Genomic DNA, 18,884 nt, shown 5'->3' with positions numbered 1-18,884 from the left:
CAAAAGCTGTCCCTTATCTGGACAAACCAAGAAACATAAAAAAGGAGGTCACATATTCTCTGCCCTCAGTAGGGTAATTAAAAAATTCAAAAGGTTGAAATCATGCTTTTAAAAATCCTTCCCTGCAACCAGACATTTGTCAGAAATGGCTTCATGAAGTGTGTGTGTGTGTGTGTGTGTGTGTGTGTGTGTGTATATATATATATTTAGACAGGATGGAACCATCATAACTGTTACAAAAGCAAAACCTAAGTATTTTGTCTATCATATGTTACATGAAGAGGGAGTACTAACATTTTTGGAAATGTGCAGAAGTCCGGGAAGCGAAAATAAACCAGATGAAGTTTATTTATAGCAAATATTAGAACTCTCATGGATGTACAAAAACCACAAATTCCAAATTAGTCTAAATAATATGTTGTAAAACATGTAAAAATATATATAAAATTGTTCTATGCCTCAAAAAAAACCCCAAACAAATAAAGTACTTAACAAAAGCATATGAGTACATAGAGGAAAAGCTATTGTAAGTAATAGTCCAGTGGAAATAAATGACAATGCTCTAATTGAATTCAGTGGGAGCAGAAGAGAGGTTAGAGCCTCCAGGAAGGTAAATGTCTTAATGGTTTATGTGAAAAACCTGAATCTGTCCTTCAAACTTCTCAGTGTCCTGCAGCAGCCAGGATGCTGTGACAAGTATTGTGCCAGGTAGAAACCAGCATGATCACTGTGCCCAGCACAGGTCACAGCAGACTGAGCCGCTGACTGAAAAAGATAACTTTTCTCAGAACCCTTAGATGAATTAATGTTGATGACTCCTCATTGGCAGGAGACAGTGGCTGAGCAGTTTTGCAAACATTATCATCACCACTTGCCTCTCTGTCTATGGTCTACAATAGAGTGCTTCTGAGTGGGTGAACTTCAGTTCAGATCCAGAGGTTTGATCATCTGACTAATTAAACAGACCTATTTAATTTAGTTTATGGGATCCAGCACCATGTACTCTCCTCATTTTGCTCAAATAACCATGCAGAAACCAAACATAGAAAGCCACTGAAGCCAGGGAAAGCCACTGCTTTTAAAGTGCTACTAAAAGCAACTGCCTAAAATAATGTCAGGACTTCCATATCAAAGTCTTATTTCTGTCATTCCAAAGAAAAGAGTCTGTCATTTAAAGGTGTGAGCTTTAATATTTTTCTCTTAAAATCAGCAGTAACAGTTTACAACCTCCACCATGGCAGCAAGGCTGTCACTCTGAATGTCATCATAACATTGCAACTTTTTTCTTTTACAGTTTTTAGATCAGTCCTTGCTATTGAATCATGATAAATGATACAGTTTGTAATTTCATCTCTCAGGATTTGCCCTCACCAAAGCACAAGCCAAGCCTTGCACTAAAACAAACCCTTGCCAAAGGTATTAACTCACAAATCAAAATGCCAGCCTTTCCAATCAGTCCTACTCATTCTAATCCCATGTGCCCTACATGCTATTTTATCTAAGTGTCTTGCAAATCAAGTGTTTCATTGCACAAGGCTTTGAAAAGTGTGGGCCAGACTTTGAACAAACATTCCACCCAGATGTCCAGTCTTATTCTTGAAGTGGGCAGTGCCATATTTCTTGTAACTAAATTAAAAAAAAAAAGTTAATAAAACAGATCATAGTCATTTATTAAAAAAAGTACCACATTTCACATACTGTGAACAGCCCTGAACCCTCTTATAGATTTGAGACCTGGCATGGAAAACCGGAACAGGAAAAACAGAAACAATGAAGAGGAAATCAAGAAACTAGAAAGCTCTTTCTTATTGCTTAGGACACAAGTTGTTGTATTTCATATCCACTGAAGTACTTTATGGATGGCATATGTATTTTTAGGGGTGGGATATTTATACATCTGCTAACTTCTTAAGGACTGCACATAGGATTGATCTCAGAAGCTCCTTTAGAATTCCCTAGGACTTCCAAATCCAAAAGAAAGTCACTGCTATGACAAATTCCAAATTGTTCTTAAATATCACCCAACTAATGGAATCAAACATTATTTGTTCCTACAGGGGACTTATACAGCACGCATCACCTGGCAATCTATATTTCTATGGCAGTACAGGCAGCAAATTACCATTTTATGACAAATAAGAGACTACTTTTTTTAATGGCAGCTCAGAACAATGCAGCTGCCTCATTTTTAAGTGTGAAATACACAGATCTGGTTTAATATCCCAAAGTATTTTTGAGCAAAACTATTGCTGAAGAGTTTACTGCAATTAGCTGTAACTATGGCTATGCACTCTGGAAAGGGTGGGAACAGAAGTTTAAAGTAGTGGCAGCAACCACAAAGGTACAGGATAGATACATGTACAAACCTAATCAGCATTACCTTAGTCATGGTTAGATTAGCTTTAGCTGGCTGCTGCTTTTGTTCAAATGTTGATATTGATAATATGGGGAATGAACCATCTGAGCAGAATGACAGAGGACAAAGTTGACCCAGATCTCTGCCTTCTTTCAGGTTTAAGGTATTGCAAGATTTTTTCTTCTACTTCGCTTTGCGCTCTTAGGGAATAGAAGTTACAGCCCAGTTCCTCATAAACATGAGCCTCTGAAATGCTGCAGACAAAACTTATTTACCAAAGAATACTCACTTGTATTCAAAAGAAGTGATAGCAATTGGAATGTAGACACTTTCAAATATGTTCTACTCCTCCATTTCACTAAAAGAATAGTTGAGATAAGTAAGAAATAGTTGAGATAAGTAGGTAGGTAGGTATGTTTCAATTTGTATTGTAATGCCTACAGGTCATAACCAAGATAATGAGTCCCTTCACCCACTATCAGAGCACACAAAGTAAGAGCTAGAAACTGTCAGGTACACTTCACAGGGTGCCAATTCATTAATAGGTACTGTGTGGACAGCTTAAGCAAATCAAAATGTATCCTGCACTCAACAGAGCAGAGACACATCGCTGATCAACAGCAAACGCTCAAAGCACAGCTACTGTTCTCAGGAGCATAAGTGGCCTATCCAATTCTGGAACAGAAGGCTGCTCCTAGGTGTAAATGCCAACAACTGCATTAACTTATCAATTAAATCCCTCAGCAGGGAGATCTTGGGATTGGTTTGTGCTGCCAGAGCCACTTTATCTATAGCCAACAGCAAACAAGCTGGAATAGTTTTGGCTGTCTGATGCACAACCCAAGCTCAATGAGGTGTCCTAACCAGCATAACTCAAGAGGTATGAACTTGCAAGCCTGAGACATTGGAAACCAGATGAAAGTGAGCCCTGAAACCAATGCAGTTTAGGTCTCTAGAATTTTTGCACATGCACACAATGACTCTGCATGACAGGAAACAACTTGAAGTTGCACCAGTTCCTGCTTTTAAGTGAGTTTAAGCAACTTGTTCACTAATTTGTTCAGACTGAGACAATACTAGGCATAAGGCAGAAATCCTGCAAGATAATTGGAAATTTTTAAAGTGAAATGACAGGTGAGTTTAGATATTTTGAAGAGTCAGAGGCAGAACAAGGCTTGTTTGGAGCAATTTTAGATTCACGTGCTGCAAGCATGACAGAGTTATGTTTTCAGTGCCAAAGTCCTAATTGGTTTAAGACCTATAAACAAAACAGAGTGGAAAAATATTAACATATTAATGCTGGTGGATCAAAGAACAGAGAGATTTCCCAAGGCCACTTTGGGAAGAAACAAGAACTGAGTGCACATTTCTCAAGTCTTAGCTCAGCATTTCTATCATGAGGCTCTTTTCAAAGGACTTATTTCCCAACAAACCTTACCAATAATGCATAGTCCAACCCTCCCCCACTGAGAGTAGGTCAAATTATCATCAAAGATAACTACCCTGAACAGACTCTGTTTTTTCTTTTGCTGTGCTCAACTACCTAAACAAGCTGAGCCCCTCCTTGTAGATCACATTTTCTAGATGTCTGATAAAATCTGTTTGTTTGCTCTGGACCCCTTCCAATTAGTACACATCTTCTGAAGTGCACCAATTAAGATTAGTTTTGGGCACAGCACCAGGCACATTAATGAGAATGATGATTATTAAAAACTCTCTCAAACATTTCAGTTTGTGCATTTACAATGTACACAAATAAGCAGAAGGAAAAATAAATAAAACCTTTTGGAACTTTAATTCTCCCTAAAGAGTTCTGTCACCTACTCAAGGATGCTGGTAAACAAGGTCAGATCATTACTCAGACAGTATTGAAGTTACAGAAAGAACAAATAACTGACATATTTTGGCAAAGTCCCACAGCAACCAAAATGGGGACAACAATCTAATTCCACTAAAAGAAAAACAGTTAGACAGTCTGTCTCTATGGAATTAGAAATTCAGAAATATATAGATTGATACCAAAACCTGTCATAAACCTGGAAAGTTAAAATTAGCTAATCGAATGGTACCAGTTCAAAAGTGTCTAATTTTATAGTAGTATTTCATGAAGACTGTATTTGTCTCAAGTAAAGCATCTGAATTTGAGCAAAACATGAAGCTGTTTTTCAGGAGGAATCTGGTACCATATACAAGGGTAATGCTGCAATAGGATGAGTTTTACAAGATAAGGAATAGTGCAGACCAAGTCATATTTTGTCCAAATGTGTTTGGGTGCAGTTTTTCCTTGGCTAATAAAAATGATGCTCACACTCAGACCAATGACTATCTCTAACACAGTAGTTTAGGAATCCTAACAGAACTAATATCAAAATTTAGGAAAAATAATTTATCAGTTCCCTGTTAATAGGATCCACCAACTTAATACAGGTTTTGATAGTTTGAAATGATCATGTTTACATTCACAGTGCAGGATACAGTCACACTCTTGCCTGGCACAGTCAGGCATGTTCTTCTATTCTTAAGATAAAAAAAAAACCTCAACAGTGAAGGGATCGTATTTCAGAACAAGGCAAGACATCAATAAAGTTATTGCTAAGCTGGAAAACACCTTGTTCTGTGGCAATTTTCTATCAAGATGAAACTTGTGAAGCAAAAGGTGAAACATTGTCTTCCTAAAGCCATAGCAAAGACTGTTTACCTCCTCCCTACAAAGGATATTCAGATATCCATGGCCTACACAAAGACATGAGCTTTCATTATCAATAAAAACAAATACATTTGGGGTTATTTTATGCCACACTAATACAATAATGGGTTTCCACTTTCTTTCAGGCTGCAAGTCACATGAAGTTAATTAACAACTTGTTTCCAAGCTGTAAGTGGAAACAATAGAAAATTAAATTTATCCTAATTTGGGCCCTTTCTGTCTCAAAGAGAGCACTGGGTAAAAGCAAACTTAGAAATATATGCAACTCATGGAAACACTTGATGTATTTCAACTTAATTGATCTTTCTGGCTTTGAAAGCCTTGGTGGCTTTTGAAAGGTAGATGCTCAGGAATTATACTACCTTGTTAGAGAGGACTAGATTAGTAAGGAAAAGCACTCTGGAAAAGTACAGAAAGAAAAAAAAATGGAATAAACTAACTTTGTGTTAAAAGAGTAATTAAAAAAACAACCCAAAATGCCATCGCTGCACATCTTGGTATTTACTTACAGAAGTCTTCATAAAATTGTCAACATTTTATGCCATCAAGTGGATTACATACATCACAGAAACCAGTCAATTTACTGGCCAGGTTTAAGTCAGTTCTTTTCCTCAATATGTGAAGGACTGAACTCAGTGGAAAAACTCCCTAACACTGACTTTGCCTGATCCTCTTTACATTTGTACTGCAATCTCCTAACAGTGATTTTCAGAAATTGGTGGTTTGTTTTGTTTTGCTCTCTTTTGATTTTAATTATGAGAGAAAAACAATAACAACAACAATTTGTTGTTGAATTTTATATGGCAGATTTTGCATTAAACCACACAGAAAAACAATGTATTATTAAACTGAAGTAGACATTTCAGGCCAGGAGTACAGGAAAACAGCTCTTTCACAATCAAAGTACTGACAATGCTTAAGGCCAGAAGACATTTTAATAACCGCCCATCATGGGACAAAGAGTCAATTCCAGTATCTAATTATTTAAAAAATTAAGCTTCTTCACAAAGATATTTGACTTGACTTTTCTGATTGAAGTCTGTCCAGCTTTGTCAGTTTTGTTTGTTGCAATAAAAAAAAAAATCACATTGGCTACAACTCAGTTTTGTTACCAATTATTTGTGTGCAGGTATTTCAGTATATTAGAAATGACAGTGAAATTTTAGAATCCATATATATCTGCATATATATAAAATTTATGCTAGAACTGTATGTTCAAGATTTGCTTTTTGAAAGAAAATGCTTTCTCATTCCCCTTAGAACACAATTCAGATTGACTGAAAATGCAATTACACGTTCTTAGTTGTTGTCCAAGTCTTGTGTTTGCTGTTTGGCCACTGTCAGTGCAGCAGGCGCAGCTGCTGAAAAATAAAAGCGATACCTTGGAAACAGCAAAGGCTAAGTATGTGGATCACTCTTATGCATTACACTTCAGGGAAAAAATCCAATTCTGTTCTTACCTAGAGGGTAATATAATGGTACAAGGATAGATTTCCATATCTTTGCAGAAAGCCCAAGCCATTGTTTGGTATAAGTGAACTATTTCAGAATAATTTTTGAATTATCCCTCAGAGGGGATATTATTTTGCAGAAATATACTCACTTTTTTCAGCTTTTTTACCATTTCTCTTTCAAATAGTGTCTGGTCTCAAAGCTTCAGGAGTGTACAAAATTACTTAGATTCAAGGTGACTTACGATTAAAAAATTACGTATCCAAAATCATTTGGGTTCTCATTTTGTTACTACATTAATATTTTATCCCTCCTATTTCATTGAGTTCCACTTTTGTTTGCTTTTTAAAACTAATTTTTTTTGCAATTTCTTTCATAAAATAAATAAGAAAATAAACTAGTATACCAATAAAAACAACAAAATTGTTCTGTGGCTTTCCTCAACATCGCAAGACTAGCATGCTCCTTAACAAAGTTAATGTGCTACATCTTGGGAAAGAGGAGAGAAAATAAATACTTCTATTTGAGAAAGGTAAGTTAACTCTCTCTTCCTAAATCTAGATTTTATCCATAATAAAATCTTTGTCATTAGGGAACTTGCTAACTCACATTTTCATATGAAGCTCATTTCCCTCTACAATACATCAAACAGCTGAACAGGAAATACAGACCTTGACACAGTTGCATTACATGTGATATTGTAAATATTTTAGTGACCGTGTCACAAACTGGCCCACCAAAGCAACAGATATAATCTAATTGAAGGCAGAAGACAAAAAAGAGCACAAAAGCAGCTCTACTTCAAACATGTCTTTTGTCACTCCATCAGACTTGTGCTCAAAATTTTACGTGTTAAGCTGAATGTGCAGTATGTAGAAGAAAAAAGCAATGCATTTTTAAAGGCTTTTAAAGAGCAGCAGTACACTGATTTCTACAGTAAACATTGAAATATTCTGTATTAATATTTAATTGGTTAAAACTCTCCTGTATAAGTCATAAGAAAAATGAAGTTTTAAAAACAACAATTTAAAATATTATGACTCCCATCTATGCCTACAAGATTTTGCATTTACATAATTATAAATTTTATATCTAATTTTAAAGCATACAACATGCACAAATTGCAAGTGAAATTTCAAGAGCAATCTGGGGACAAGGTGTCCCAGAGGCATTAAAAGAGAATAATAAGGAAATCAAAAATGGGAAAGTTAAACATTTTCTAGTTTATTCCCATTATCAGTTTAAACAGTCATGGAAGGAATGGTTTACCAAGATTGCCATGTACTACCAAGGAGGTGCATTGTCCTAAAACTGAAATGCATTTAACTGCATTAAACACTGGCATTACTCATAAAGAAACAAACAGTACTGTATTATAAATCCCTGACCAAAAAAGGATTTTCCCAAGCTGTTAAAAAACATGCATGAATTTATAAGTCTATTTTATTACTAGTATACATACAATACTGTGGTCTAATTCTTATGTCCAGTTGAGAAAAAGAAGAGGGGGTTTTCAGAGACAAAACAAGTTCTAAGACTTGACAAACAAAAAAAAGCTTGCAGGTAAGAATCCAAGAAAGATCAGAAAGGCAGGTCAGGAGAAAGCTGAGGGTCGAGACCTTTGTTTATCCTTAGAATAAAAGAAAGTCATGGCAGGAGTTCAGCACAGAAGTTCAATAAGCAGGTAGTCTATATTAAAGGGAGAGAGAGCTCTCAGCTCTTAAACAAGCATGAACACTACACAAACCACTGCAATGTTAAGAGAAAGAATATATGGCTAAGTCTCAGAAAATACAAATTTGAAGATTTCTATTTCTTAGTTGTTCTGATTAATTCTCAGAGAAGGTTCAACAAAAGACAAAAACAATTTGCAACTCAAACTGATGGCTGACTGGTTCACTAAGGCCATGCTCTGACAAAGGACAAACATAAATTACATTCACTTGATCATTTTCAGTTATGCAACCTAAATAGGGCAATAAAGGAAAAAGGACATAGGATTTCTTACAACAACCAAAACCTTGATTCTCTGACTGTGATCTCTAGACCACTACATTTCTCAACATTTTCAACTGAAGGATCACTTAACCTCCGGAAGCAAAACAAATTCAAAAGCCATCCTGTGCTTACTGTGCCAAAGTACTCACAATGGCCTTCTTTTAGAAACAAATAAAAATAAAGGTTAAAAAATTAACCTTATTTTCATTCTCCTCTTCCCTTCTGCTTCTATATATGAGAGAATATGGCTGTGCAGGAATGTCTGGTTTTGACTTGCTTTTTGAGCTCCCTTTTGATTTTTATTGACCATCAATTACCCACAGACTATGGGTTGCATAGCATTGCTTTAGGTAGTGCTGCAATTAAATCACATCACCCAGTGAGCACTGGAACTAATGAAGCTTGGTCTCTTAAAGATTTGTTTTTCATGGTTGATTGACTTTGGTGCCTACGAATGCAAACTCCAGCTGAAGTCCTCTCTTATGGTAGGCATTTATAAGGGCTGCCTGGTTTATTGTTTACTCTCTCCTTACTCCCCATTCTCCAGTGGTTAATAGTGTGCAATTTAATGATGTAGCTTTTCCTTTGTCTGCAGGCCTTCAAGGGAACATTTACAGAAGCTTTCTACTATACTCTGCCATCTATTTTCTCAAGGAAAAAGAATTTATCAGATTTACTAGACATGTTTGAAGTTGGCCTGTGAACTCAAAAAAGTTATTATGGAGATTTAAGGGTAATTGCACAGACTTGGTAAACATGCATCTTCCTTGCATGTGAACTGAGGATAAAATAACTTGCCATACTCTGATTTTTTTTTTCAAAACTCACTGAAAATTTATTGGAAATTTATTTATTGAAAATTTATTAGTATCAAAATATTGCCACTGAAATATGAACGGAATAAACCAAACTATTTGCCTTCCCTTATTTAAATGCCCTCCCCATAACTCATGCCTTCTAAACAACCCTATTCTCTTCCATTCTCCACCTCAAGGTGAGCTGCTGTGCTCCCACACTCTTCTGTGACTTACCACTTCCACTGGGATTGGAGTCCTTTTTTCTCCATACCTGTCTCTGTACTCATCTCAGGCGCCTAAGCCACATTCAGCTTACTCAATATTTGTGCTCAACCTCAGCCCCACTGCCAAGTCAGGAGGGCAGGCTTACTTCAAAAAAGTAACCCAGTACACAACAAGAGACTTCCAACAGTGGCTCAACACTTGTCTGCTATAATTTCAAGACAGAAGTGAATTTACATTAATACATTTCACGCTATTGTCATTGGGAAAACAGTACTTGATTAAAAGAAAATTATATTTTACCTGTCTTTCAAATACATTACAATATGTTGACATAAAATCTAAGGTTTCTGATTTTAGAGAAGACTGTGCAGCACCAGACTTAAAGGAAATTAGAACTCAATCTCATTAGAATAAAAATGAGATTTACTGGTTTGTAAAGTTCCCCCCACCCCCCAAAATAAATCTAACACTCTGTGCTGCTAAGAGATGGCACTGAAACAACAATCCTTTTACTATTTTACTATTGAATTCAGGATTTGGCATATCAACCTCTAGACTTACAAGAAAAAAGCAATACATTGCTGACTCACTGATGTCTCAATGGTGATTAACAGATTTGAAAAGCTGACAGTATCAAGGTATTGAAATAACTTGTATTGAAATAACTGTATTCATGAATACATTTTGGAAGACATTTTTGTACACAAAAAAATACATTTTTTAGAACTGTAGATGAAAATCAATGAGTTTTAACCCCTCAATAATTAATTAATTCCTTTAAAAATTTAAAATTTTTGAATTAACAATTTTTGGTCTTGGGTAAAGGTGCATGGAAAAGAATCTCCCTTTAATTCCAAATTTGTAGACAAAGAAACTAATATTGCCTAAATCCAGAGGCAAGAAATTTTACTGATATACTAACTGGAGTCAAGTCTTTGCAATTTTTCATTTTAATTTCTCCACAATACTGCTTTAAAGACTTACTCATTTTAATGCAATCAGGCAGCAAATTGTTGTGAGGAATCAGGTTAAATTAAGTGTATCCAAGGTGATTACTGTAATGTGTTATTTACACTACTGCATATACAAAACCCCTTATACTACAAACTTGAACATGATTGTGCCAAATATTGCACACATAATAGCAGAATGCATATCTCACACCTTAAATGAGAAGCCACCTCTGACAGATGGAAGGAAATAAATAAATTGGACTAAATAATTGGATGGTGCAGAAACCAAGTTCCTTAACCATTGTGAAACTGGTGAGTTTTAATTATACACAGTAAAAAGTGACTAAAGTAGGATTGTACTCTAAATGCAACATCAAAAAAAACCACATAACAACATAGGGACAAACCCTTATCTCTTACTTACCATATAAATAAGATATTTTGTCAATATATGTTTAAGGTATAATATTACAGACACAAGCATGTGTATAAGTCAAACATACACATAACTACACTCACTCTGCTTTCAGAACACAACAACCATGGAATCTGAGAGAGCAACATGAGAAGACTGACAGAATGCCAAAAGTGCAGACATTCAGTTGTTATAGGGAGTGTTTATTGTCCTGGAACAGGAGCCAATATTGTGCATTGAAAAACCATTGATTAAAATGTCTGAACACTGTTGGGAAGCAGGACCAGAAACTAAAACTTCCCAGCTGTTCTAGCCCATGTTCCCTAGCTGCTGAGTTGTCCAGCATTACTCTGCTGCCGGACTTCAGTGGGCCTCTGCTAAGCTCCATAAAGCTGGCACAGGAAGGATAATCCTGGTCCCAAATGAGACAGCACTAATTGGTCACAGTCTGACTTGAAAAGAGAGATTGGTTTGAGTTTAGGAGGGCACAGAACACAGACTGTTTTAGGTTCTGAGTTCTCCAGCCATGACACTCTAATGCTGGGTGATCACTGCTAGTATGTTTCTCCCTGCTTCTGCCCTCACTGTAACTTCTGTACTCTGTATTGATTTCAGATCTTTTATGTACTGGATACAGCTTTAACCACACTTCCCTGATTCACCCTTCCACAGATCTTAGGTGACATATTACCCACCACCTAGACACCAAACAAATTAGGCATAAGCCAAGTAGTATTTTTTTACTGCAATGATCAGATGCCTGTTGCCAATGCCTACGAACACAGAGTACATCCACTAGCAGACTTGGATGACTACATCTACAGGGTTTTGTGGCTTGTGCTATTGAAGGTAAAATTTATGTTTTATTTAAACCACAATTCAGGTGCTTAAATGCTTTTTTGAATATGGTCCAAAGAAACTTGTCCAAAAATTTTCTTACTCTTCATGAGTTTTGTAGTAATAAATCTCCATGAAAAAAAAAATAACAAAACCAAAAATCCAACAATTACGAAGGAAATTTTCCCTCTACTCTCATTAGATACATTCCCCACCCCCTCAACCCCCCCCCCCCCCCCAATTTGGAAATTAGGACTGAATAAGAGATCAACTTAACTACTTGCATTTAAGACTTGTATTATAAACTTTGCTCATTTTAAACAGAAACCACACTGACTAGTTTTACGTGCCTTTGCTCAGGTAAAATCAGCCTTCATTGGAGTTTATTAATAGCAGAAAGATTTGGTTTCAGCCTCATCTTTTACTACTGCATCACTGTTAAGGAAGTTGGATCACTACACTTCACTTACACTTTTCTATAGAAGTTTTTAAACTATGCTGCAACATTCAGGGATTTTAGTTTAACACAAAGCTTTTGTAAAATGTTAGAGAAATCAAAGACAAACAGAAATGTAAATAGATGGTATTGTACAGTAATGTTATGGGCTGTGAAAGCCATTAATTTGCAATTGTACTGGTTTACTGCCTATTGAGGTCTACAATAGGCAGTATACAATAGCTCTCCAGAAATATAAATTAAGCAAAAGTACTGTCACTCAGACTTTCCAATTAAAGGCTAGCAGAGCTCACTGCCACTCCTGTTTGTGCAACTACAACAGAGAAACAATTAGTGAAAAGGTAAGATACAATTCCAGCCACTGCATACATTCTAGTCTATTAAAACCTAGATATTGCAATAGCCTGTCCAAAAATCCACGCTTATCAAATGTACACTGTTCAAGCACGCCAGAGAAGATCTATTAAAATCTGAGGACAAACCCAGTATATTCTGGAGTCTGTTTTATAGAGATCTGTTCTGAATCCAAGTTCTCCAAAGCTCTCCTTACTTTGTAAAGAATAAAGGAAAAAAAAAAAGTCAGAAATACACAAGGAGATGCTGTTAAAATCTTCCACTAGTATCATAAATTACTATCTCAGGAATGTTGTGTATAGAAGGTACTCTTATATTTATTTCAATCTTCATGCCAACCCTCTTGCAAAATTCCAACTTTGGTTGATTTGTTTTGGTAAGTTTAGTGGCTTATCAAACCTTACCTGAGGTTAACTTTTCTAAAGGGATAGTGAAGGGATTAATAAAAACTCTTTATTTCACCCTACAAAGAGAAAAGCTCTAAGATAACAAGGACACCAGACCTGCATTAATTCCTGCTAGCCTTCAGCCCTGTATGACAGAGTCTGTAATCTTTTCTGGTCAAAACAAAAAAGAAAACAAGCAAACAAACAAAGGTGTTTATCTGCAAAATGAAGACAACTGTATTTGCACTTTCTCAGGTATAAGTATACATGTATAACTCCATAACTTGAATGTTTTCGGCAAGTTGTCAATGCATGGCTTTTAACCATGAAGTGTTTAATACCATCGGGGACTGCAACATGAGGCAGCTCTTCTATGAAGACAGGCTGAGAGCATTGGCATTGTTCAGCCTGGAGAACAGAAGGCTCCTGGGAGACCGTACAGCACCTCCCAGTCCCCAAAGAGGCCTAGGAGAAAACCAGAGAGGGACTTTTTACCTACCAGAAAGGACAGTAGGGGATAGCTTTAAGCTGAAGGATGGTAGGTTTAGATTAGATATTAGGAAGAAATTTCTTACCGTGAGGGTGGTGAGACACTGGAACACATTGCCTGGAGGAGTTGTGGATGCCCCACCCCTGGAAGTGTTCAAGGACAGCTTGGATGGGGCTCTGAGTAAAACCTGGTCTAGTGGAAGGTGTCCCTGCTCATGGCAGGGAGGGTGGGGAACTGGATTAGCCTAAAGGTCCTTTTCAATCTAAACCATTCTATGATTCTGTGTTTCCATTACCTACTATTCTAAAAGTAGTCAGAAATATTGAAGAGGTTTTGTAAGACATTTAAAACCAAACTTGTGGCATTAACAAGCTTGTGACATTTTGCACTTATTAAGGTATCACATGTCTTTTAAGATGGAAGAAGACTTGGAATGTCACTGTTCCCCAGAGTGAGACAAATGTATGACAAAATTTGTTTTGAAACAGGGAGGAAGAAAGCCAAAGAAGTCCATAACTTGCCTACAGAGTATTAAGTAATTATACACTTCATACTTTATAAGGCAAGAAAGAAGCACTTAGAAATTTTACACATATACTAAGAAGTAATGCTCCTACTTTCCATGAAATATTAGCATCAGATTACTGATATTAGCAACAAACTAAGTTTTATAGAAGAGAAATTAATATCTTCTGCAAGAGATAGAATGTTGCCATGTACACCTTCACTCACCCTTTGCAGCTGGGAATATAATGCTACATCCATTACAATTAGATTGCTTTACACTAGAAAAACAAACAGCCAGGAAAGCAAGATAGAGCTTATTACCTCACTCTCGAAATGCTACCAAAATATTGTAAAAGTGATTATTTGTGTAAGCAAGTTCCTAATTTTGGACAATCTTAGAACAAAAGAGGGACTCTAGTTTTCTTTGAATGTAAGTTTTAGTAGTTGTGAGAAAATAGTATATGCTGAATTCTGTAAATCACATGGATTAACTTGGTTACCGTGCAATTAGCAACTAGGTTGCTAACTGCATACAGCTCATCTTACTGTCCATGCCAGATTTTGAGTGTAGAGCCCATATATTCTGTTACATTTGCTGTGTACAGAAGCTCAAACCATCACAGTTTTCAGTTGCTTGTACTAGTATTACCATCAGTCAAGAGAATATTAGTATTTTTTTTTATTCTAGAATACTCTAAGATACTTTTAAAGCCTAACTGTAAATACTGTTTCCTTCCCAAACTCTATTTGGAAACTTTGTTTTCCTACAGATTTTCTAAGAAGAATGAATAGGTTGGAAAGTAGCATTTTTGAGAGCATTCCTTTTATTTTCTGAAGGAATTTACATGCCCAAATCAGATTGCTGGCCCCCATGTTGTTTTTTAAGAATAATGAAATACCAGACGTTGCTGAAAGTTGCTTCAGGGTCTCATACTGTAAGCTTTTGTTCTTTTCAATTAACAGTAGCGCTGGACTTTCTGGGACAACCACTCAAAGGCCTTGTTTATGCCCGAAAGTTCATGCTATCACTGCCTCCACAACGTTATGTTGTACGGTACGAAGACAAAGCTTCATTGGTCTTCAATGTAAGACACAACTTCAGCTCCACACACTTGCGCATATAACCACTTTTGGGTTTGTAAATCCGCAGGGGAGGCCTGTGGCTCCTGCCAGGACAGAGCCGGCCCCGGGCCCGTGCCGGGGCTCCCGGAGGTGTCGCCGGGCGGGCGGGCGGTGTCTGGCTCCGCAGCGGGGCCGCTCTGCGCCGCTGCCGGGGGCTGCGCGGAGCTGCTCTCCCTGCCCACATCCGTCCGCCCCACAACGGGAAGGGCTGCGCTACTCAGAGAGGCAGAGGAGGCTCGGCGGTGGAGGACGGGCAGCAGCCAGGGGGATCACGGGCAGGGGCTCCTGTCACGGCGGCGGCAGAGGCTCCCGGCGGGGCACAGGATCCCGCCCTGCCTGCACGGCCGGGAAGGGAGGGCGGGAGGCGGGTGGAGGAGACACCCCCCGCCTTTATCGCCCGCACCGCAGCGGGGTGTGCTGGCTCTCCGCGCCGCAGAGGAGCCTTGTTGGGGGACAGCGACTTGCAGGAGCCCCGCTTATCCTGCCCCAGCAGGCTCTGTCCCGCGGACCGTGCCCCGGGGCTGCAGCCCGGCCCCGCCTCTCCCGAGGTCGATTCCGTGCTCTCGGCTCTTCTCCCCGCCGCGGCGCCCGACTTGGTTCAGCCCGGGGCAGGCGCTAGGAATAAGCCCTGTCCCCTTTGAAGAGCCTCGGTTCAGGCTCGCCTCTTCCCTCCCACCGCCGCTGCGCACTGCTCGGTCCCGACTGGGCCCTCCCGCCGGGGCGGCTCCAGCGGCTCCGGCTCCAGCTCCACAAGTTCCTGCTGCCCGTGCCCCGGTAGCGCGCACGAGGCTGGCCCGGCCGTCGGGGGCGCCGGGCGGGAGCAGCGGGAGCGGCAGCGGGAGCGGTGCCGGGAGGGGCGGGAGGAGGGCTGTTGTGCGGGAGCCGCCGATGCCGCTGTGAGATGGCATCATTCTGCGCGGCAGCGGCGGCGGAGCGCGGCGCGGAGGGGTGAGGTGCCGCCGCGGCGGCGAGGAAGCGAAGAAGAAGCAGAGAAAGGTGGAAGGAAGGAGAAGGAGGCGGCAGCAGCTGTGAGGCTGCGAGCACGGTAAGGGCGCAAAACAGGCTGTGCCGCAGCCGCTCTGGTTTGCGGTCTGGCCGGGCTGCTGTCCTCGCTCCTCGCCGCCGCTCGGCCGTGGGCAGCCAGGAGGGTGGGCGCTGGACGGCTGCGATCTGCCCCTATCACCGAGGGGCGGGGAGGAGGGGAATGGGCGTGGGGGCTAAAATGGCGAAGGGAGCCGTAGGGAGGTCTCGGTCTCTCCTTTCCGGCACTTCCACTCGTCGCACCCCTCGGGCTCTGCTGGCGGGGGGCGGCGGCTGTTGCTTCTCCCCTCACGATGCCCCGCATGGTGTTCGGAGAATTGCTGTTTTTCCCTGCCGTCTCCCACTGTGGCTCGCGTCTGGACAGGGCTGAGGGCCTCTGGGCCCGCACCTGGCGAGGGGAGGGAGGGTCGGGGCTGTGGTGAGCCTGTGTCTCTGTGGGGCGGGGGGACAGGGAGGGGGAGTGTCGCCGGTGTCCGATGTCAGCGAATAACCTTGTTTATTCCTGTCTACGGCCTTTGCGAGGGTGACTGGGGGCTGAGTCGTGACCTGTGTCAACGCTGAGTGGATTGCGAGAGGCTTTAGTGGCCAGGAGTCAGTGAGGCAGCTCCACGGCCGGCCCTGGCTCGCTCATGTGCGGGGTGAAAGCAGAGGAGAAGGATATTGTCGCGTTTATGTTTACCTTCCTTTGGTGGAGCCGGGGAGGGAGGCGGTGAGGAGCCGTGTCCCCTCACGGTGCGCTGCTGTCGCCCCTCACGGTGCCGGGGACACGGGGGGTGCTCGGTCAGCGCTCAGGTTTCGGGTGTCTGCTCATCTCTCGGGGTCCCTGTGATGGGTGTTTGGCTGAGCACACTGTGGGAATTGAAGACCTCAAAAGACCTGTTTGTGTCCTTTATCTTTGTTTATGTTGTTGCAAAATGTTACAACTCGGTGTGTTTATTTACTTGATTTTATTTGTAGTTGTCTTATTTTTGGAATGATACCAATTCTCATCCCAGTTTAACTAGGATGAGCTAGCTCTGCTTCCAGATCTATAAATGTTTAAACTGTACATCAAAGAGAGAAAAGGACTTAACACCATCTAATTATTTTAATGAGAGCTCTTCGATGTTTGGGTGAAACTGTAAAAAAAGGTATTCATATTTCAGTTGCGCTTTCAAAGGGCAGCTGTGTCTTATAAAAAGTAATCAGGATACCGTGCATTGGAAAAAACTCAGGTTAGGCAAGTTTAATAATACTGGTTTACTAGGAGATGCAATCGCTGACTGCAGGTAGCTGGGTTATATATGGACATACCTCTAAAAGACAGTATGATCTTCATCGTAATAAGTCTACTCTTAAAATTGGTATTCTGGTTTAATCTCTGCAGTATAGAAACAAAGGGACTGCTATTGGCTGTGGTAAAGCTTTACTAACTTGAACTGGTTGTATATTTTTAAAGAATTTTGTATACTGCCTTATCTGAGTCCGTTTGGTCAAGGTCTAAACTGAATAACAATTTCTGGTTGATTTAAATACTAATAAAGATTAAATCAATTTACTTATAGAAAAAATTGAGAATTTTTCATCCTTTTAAGAAAAATTTTACAGCCACAAAAGCACAATTTACTTGGATTCATGACAAAGATGCTTTCAAATGGGGCAAGTAGAAATACTTCTGGTTGATGCTGCCTGTGAACTTGTGGGTTTAGAATCCCTTTATCACCTCCTCAGTGTGGATTTTGAGCTATATTTTAAAGGTCTAGTCCTGTAAGTGCTTCTAGCTTGAGCAGCCTAGTACTATCCATGGACTTTCCCCAATGACACTGTAGAATAATTCCCTTAAACAAAAAATTATACTTGAAAGCTTGAGAGCTTTTGGACTGATTTATTCTCTTGGTATGGGACACTTTGTTACCAAAAGAATATGGATTATTTTTGTTTGTAAAATAGTTTACATTTGTTGTTTAATTTCAGTGAAAAAAACACTGTAAGTCAGCCAGTATTTTTTCGTTAAAGGGTTTTCAATAAACTTTAAATAATCACTTTGCCTACAAGTGCTTCTTAAATCACAGGAATACTGATGGAGCTCAGAGCCAACCCCTTTTCACGAGTCTGTGGAACCCTTGGAAGGGGAAGTGTCAGCTAGTTTTACTGGTATTCATCTTTTTATCTTTCAGTATGAAGTTGGAAATTTTGATAAGTTGGAATTTCTCCCCACTTCCCCGTTGTTTTTCATAAAAGAATGTGTGTGGGGAAAGAGATCCCTTCTGGGTTTGGGACAGGAAGAATCAGGAGCAAGGATCTACAACGGGGAGTTGGTATCGCATTCAGTTTCTTTGTACTTCCTATGCCATTAAAGCATTAGACTTGAAAATTAAGGTGCCATGATCAAAATATTATGACCTAAGCCATGCCTGTTAATTGGAAGTGGCTTCTCTTTATGCACTTAAGGTAAATACTTATTGCTAGCTTAAAAAACCCCTGCAATCTAAATCCCCCACAAAAACCCCCCAGTTCATTTTAGAATTGAGTTGAAATAACGACATGTGAAGGCTTGGTGAAGTAATGAACGAAGTGATAACCAAAATAAGTGCTTGCTGCAAGCTGTCTTTAAGTGATTCTTGTTAGTTCCTTTAGGTGTGGTAAAAAGACTCTTCCTGAAGACTGAAAAGGAGTGAAGCTACTGATAAAAATGTTCTCACTTTTAGGCAAGCATTGTACTGCACTTGTCTGCTTCTGCAGAGTGTAACATTCACCTGAATTAAAAAAAAAAAAAGAAAAAAACCCTTCTGGCTCTGCCAGAAAATC

At 39.6% G+C, this 18,884-nt stretch overlaps 1 protein-coding gene across 2 annotated transcripts in view; it reads left to right on the top strand.

Annotated features, from left to right (window-relative positions):
* The first annotated feature begins 16,051 nt into the window (after nt 1–16,051).
* WWP1 (WW domain containing E3 ubiquitin protein ligase 1) overlaps nt 16,052–18,884 on the top strand; it is a 57,253-nt gene continuing 54,420 nt past the window's right edge. For both annotated transcript variants that reach the window (XM_005479531.4, XM_005479530.4), the window contains exon 1: nt 16,052–16,101. The gene's annotated coding sequence lies outside the window, so the exon portion shown is untranslated. The remainder of the gene's footprint in view (nt 16,102–18,884) is intronic.

Source organism: Zonotrichia albicollis, chromosome 1 (genome assembly GCF_047830755.1).
Source record: "Zonotrichia albicollis isolate bZonAlb1 chromosome 1, bZonAlb1.hap1, whole genome shotgun sequence".
Classification (NCBI taxonomy): domain Eukaryota; kingdom Metazoa; phylum Chordata; class Aves; order Passeriformes; family Passerellidae; genus Zonotrichia; species Zonotrichia albicollis.
Note: the sequence above shows the minus strand (reverse complement) of the source record. Positions and strands in the feature narration are given on the sequence as shown.